Raw genomic sequence first — 6,000 nt, forward strand, 5'->3', positions numbered from 1 at the left:
ATTATTTTAACTTTTATCTCAATATTTTATCCAATAAAAATAATTAAAATAATATTTTATTACAAAAATTATATAAAATATATGATAGAGTGCTGAATTTTTTAATTCACTTAAAATAAACAAATATTATTTTAACTTTTATCTCAATATTTTATTCAATAAAAATAAACAAATAATTTTCATTTCTCTCTCATATGCATGAAGAGAAATATCGTTCCAGTATATATGTTTTTTTTTTAATTTTTAAAAATTTTTGTGTACTATTTAATTTTTATAATTTTTTTAAAATTCTATTATTCAATTTTAAAAATACAAATTTTATTTATTTTTAAAGTATTTAATTTTTACGAAACTTTTAAGAAATTGTACTAAAATATAATCTTAAAAAACATCGTATATAATTTATAATTTTTTTTAAAAAAAAAGTTTACCAAAAATATTTTTCATGAATTTTTATTCGTTATAACTCTCTTTTTATCCGGTTAATTATTTATTTTTGTTTAATCATTCATGTATCTGCATTTTTGTTTTTATATATATTTCTCAACTGAATTGTTTATTTTACCAAACAAGATAATTGATTCTAATTTTCTACTCAATTCCATTTGTCTCCAATTCTATTTTCTATTCTCATTTTTTGCAATTCTATTATCTATACCAAACGCCCCTTATTGTAGATAATATTTCATATGAAAAATGAAAGTTATACAAATACATTTTCTAAAAACATATTGAGATAATAAACTTTGTTAAAAAAAAAAAAAGGAAAAAAACAGTAAACAGTCTATTGGAATAAATTGATATGCTTTTGGTAGATGAATATATATGTTTGTGTGTGTATAGCATTTGCCTTATAACTATAGAAGTATCAAACAATATGCTGCGGTTACGATCTTTAATGATATTATTGTGAAATATAATATATACACGAAATAATAAAAATCTAAATAAAAACACACAAAATATAATTTTCAATAAATATTTTTTACAACTCTCCCTATCTCACAGACACTTTAAAATATAAATATTAAACGAACACACACAAAATATAAATCAATATTATACAGTTTATATTAATATAATATAAATATAACATATAAATGGATAACACATCACAATCATTCATATAGATATATATATACTCGAAAAATATTTTTATTTCCTTTCCAAGTAAAAAATTATTATATTTTTGTATTTTTTTTACTATATATATAAAAAAACTATTATTACTCATTTTTATTAAAATTCGTGTCCGATCAAATGAGCACACATTTGCATAACGGAGGGAGTGTAACACTGCTATTCTGATAGACCTTAATGCTAATTAAAGAAACCCTGCGGCTAATTTAATTACATATATAATTCTCCTGTGATCTGTAAGATTGATCAAATAATAAAAAATGTGTATGAATTAATTAATTATATAATTATATGAATAAGAGAGAAACATGAGGAAATAAGAAAAGCACAGTGTCAGTTTTTGGTGTCGGCGATGAGATCGGCTGTGCGACGAAAGCCGCCTCGACTCAGATCACATGCCGTTGTGTTGAACCAGATGTTGAAATGCTGACTAACATTAATTACTAGTAATAAAATACTAGTATTTGTTTAGGTTTTTAACATTAATTAGTATTTGCTTTTGTTTTTAATTTTATCTTTTTGCAAGATGTACCGTTTTGTTTAGATAGAAGTTTTTGAAAATTTGGAATTTCGAAAAAAAAAGTAAAAAGTTAGTATTTAATTTGATATTTTGTGAAAGAAAAATTAAAGTATATTTGATGCGATGATTTTTGAAAAATAAATAGTGTCAAATGAGTGAAAGTGTGTTATGTAAAAAGAGCCGTAATTTATACTAAATTATATATAATATAAATATTGAGAAAATTGCAAAAAATTATTCATAATGTATACCCAATTATCACTTTTATCTTGCATTTATCTCGATGGCAAAATATATCTTATATGTTTGCAAAAATCGTTATTTATATCATTTAGTCGCGCGTGACGTTCACACCACGCACGGTCACGCGCGGCCAAATGATATAAATAGCGACTTTTGCAAACATGTGAAATATATTTTGCCAGTAAGATAAATATAAGACAAGAATAAAATATACATGGAGATATTTTTTTGTAATTTTCTCTATAAATATATATAATTTTAATGTTTTCTAATATGTCAAACAACAAAATTTAATAAATAGCATGTGCCCAAAACTTTAGTAACCAAATGGAATTGATATTAACATTGTTGGGGATGCAAATCAGTCTCAAAAGAGGTTTAATGCCTCTGAATTTTATACGCAACAAAAATATGAAATCGTTGGTGGTTAGTACATATTTGAACGTGATGTGTTGAACATGCCCCACATTAAAAAAAATGTGGAAACTCTTTTGGCTTATAAGAGTGAAGAGCAATTTGTCTATCACCAATTGATTTTAGATTGAAAGTCTCAATCTCTTCTTAACATGGTATAAAGCTATGGTACCCGTATTGAGTATTAATCCAATATGAATTTTCGATATTATCATCTCGATTGAGGAGTTTTGAATATGTCCAACATTGGAAAAAAAATGTGGGAACTCCCTTGGCTTATAAAGGTGAAAGGTCACTCCACTTATCACCAATTGATTTAGATTGGAAGCCCGGATCCCTTTTTAATAGATTGTCGCGTTGTTAAAACTTCGTTGTGTGAATGTGCACGATTTTGTAGCTAAACAAATGCAAGACAAGAACAAACAATACACACGATTTGTTAACCCAATTCGATGTTAAAATTTCTATTTGAGGATACTAATCCAAGAGTAATTCACTAACCCTAGCACCAAGCTTACACCATATAAGACATCAAACAAATCGACCCAATCTATCTTCTATCTAAGCTTTCCTTTGTTTTAAAAACACAGACTAACTAGTTGTTACCATGCAGTAACAACACCAGTAGACATACCGTCAAGCTAAGAGTAAGATTGAATCCATGTTAGTTATCTCATTCGATTTAAACTATATTTTTTCTTTCTTTTGAGCAACTTCAAAACTCTATTGAAACATCTCTCAACTCTTTGAAGTGGGAGAGAAATTCGAGCAAGGAGTGTGAGAAATTCACTTGTTTTTCTTACTATATCTCCATTCAAACACATCTACTTTGCACATATTTGACCGGGCTGATTTGTGCACAACTTTGGCCAGTGTGTTCAAGGCAGTAAAGACCTCGACCAACACACTATTCTCTTCATCTGATTTTTGTCTACATGAGACAACTCGAATTGTACTCAAAATAGGGATTATCCTACCGCCTCCAAACAAACTCCAAACTGATGAATCGAACAACCGAAAACTTAACTGCTAATTGACGCACCAATGAACCAGCGGAACAGTCAGAACTCACTAAAAAGGCTTACCAGAGAAATTGATGAAATGAACGTTTGTAACTAATGAAGGAGCTATTGTCCATCTGGATTCCAACACTGTCCACTGAGGTAGGCGTCGATCTGTTGCTAGTTGGGGTGAAAATCGTCATCCAATTTGGGTGAATCCGTTGGCCGAACAGAGAACAAGAATTGAAAGTTGTTTACAATTCTTTACAATTTCAATTGCCCTCTAAGTGCTTGTTTGAGTTAGTTTTTTTTCTTAATTTACAGATTTTAGTTTTAACCTTTGATTTAGTTTATTTTTTATTTTTTATTTTTTATTTTTTTATTTTTATCTGTAATCAATTGTTGTCCTGTGACTCCTATTATGCCGCTATAAAATTTTTGGCATTCAAATAGTGAATAATATAAGTTACCTAATGTCTGATGGTTCATAATGATTGTGAGTATAGAATCACGTCTACTTAACATTTTACTTAAAAATGCATATTGTTTATTTTTTAGATGTTAACTCATGAAATCTAATATGTTTATAGTAGAAATTAAGTAATAATATGCTCTTTGTTGTATCAAATATATAATTCAGGTTAAGATTGATAATAATTTTTCTCAGGGAAGTGATAAGGAAGTTGGTTAATAATTGGGAGCATCAAACGTGAGGTTTTTTATATAACAGGGAAGAAATTTTGTGTCCAAATTTTGCTGCAGGGTGAGAATCAAAGAGTTGAGTATGTGATAGAGAAATCGATACTTGCTGTAGGTGAAAAAAGTTTATTTAAAAAATGTGAAAACGCTTATGCTAAACCAAAGAAACCACATATTAAAATGAGCTTCCCACACCACCAAATCATCCCTTACATGACCAATTTAATATAATCTGAGCACGTAAGTTTCAATTCGTGACTTTTAACCAAGTTGTTCTACATATGTATTCATGTGAGCAAGTATATAAAAATTGCTATATATATATACATATATGTATGTATTTATGTATGTATAGGATATAATTGTGACAGTTAAGAATGCATATACATATCGTAAATGATGGTTTAATATTTAAGGAATTATTATAAAAGTATATTACTTTTATATATATATATATAATATCGTGTCCAAGCCATTAAAAAATATAAGCAAACTCCAAAAGAATACACCAACAATTTGGTTGTATTTTTAGAGTTTACTTTCAATTTATTTATTTTTAAACATGCAATCATTGCAATTTTTTTGTCGATAAAAAAATATTTTTGCTGTCAAAATATGATATTCAAACCAAAACTCAACAACAAATTCCAAAATCAAACTAAAAAAACATACTACTTTAAGATGTTTTGATCATAAGAAGGTTATATTTAATTTTGTTTTCACTAAGATTTAAATGCTAATTAAACCCTATTTTATATCAACTCAAAATGTTAAAATCTTTTTAAAATATCACTAAAATTTTGAATTAAAAATAAATTTTAAATATAATATTTTCAATAAAATACGTTTTAAAGTAATATTTTTAATTAGCTTATAGTAATCCATTATTTTTTAGTAGTGGCTAACTAATATAATTTCTTATATATATTTATGTTATACAAATCTATAAGAATATTAGATATGACGATAATTTATTGAACTATATAAAAATTTATCAAATATGGAGGTACCTACTGCTAATTAAATATGTATTTAACATATTGTGAAAATATATTCCTTCAGTCTCAATACAATAGTCTTGTTTATCATTTTTGTCTGTTCCAAAACAATAATCTCATTTCTATAAATAATCATATCACTATAAAACTACCCTTATTTTTTCATTATTACAACACAATTGTCACTACTTTTTACACTAATACACTCACAAGGACAAAAAAAATCTTTTACCTGTAACTTTTTACCCACTACCAATATAATATCAATATTCTTTAAATACCGTGTCGGACACAATCAACCCTTATTTCTGGAACGGAGGGAGTATTAATTTATTTTGCCACGACCATATTGATATTATAATAATTATATTATATGCATTTACAACGGATATATTCAATAACAAAAGTAAATGATTTTATGTATAGTAAATAAGTTTATTTATTCATAATTTTTTTTATTTTAATAAATGATAATTATTGTCACTATTTTTTTACTATTTTATCTACTCACAATAATAATTTTATCTACTCATAGTTTTATTGTTTTGATTTTAATTAATAGTAATCAATTTGTCACTATTTTTTTAATTTATCTTACAATTTTTTTATTAACTATTTAATAAATTTTTCATAATACTCTCTCCGTCCACAGATAAAGTATATATTTACTTTTGGTGCAGTATTTAAGAAATAATAGTATTTTAATTATAGTGGGTAGTTAAAAGTAGTATAATGATATTTTTGCCCTTGCTTTTTGGTATAAAAGTAACGATGTGATGCAAAGTAAGGGTATTTGTAGAAAAAATTGAGGTATTTAATGAAATGTTTACTTTGTAATTGGATATTCCAAAATAGAAATGTGTATACTTTCTAGGTGGACGGAAAAAATACCTTATTTTATTTTTTATATAACCGAATTTTATTTTATTATTTTATAATTTTTGTTTCTAAATATTGTGTCATAAATAACGTGGACAAAGTGTGT

This window comes from Andrographis paniculata, unplaced genomic scaffold, assembly GCF_009805555.1.
Source record: "Andrographis paniculata isolate CXL003 unplaced genomic scaffold, ASM980555v1 Contig34END, whole genome shotgun sequence".
NCBI lineage: Eukaryota > Viridiplantae > Streptophyta > Magnoliopsida > Lamiales > Acanthaceae > Andrographis > Andrographis paniculata.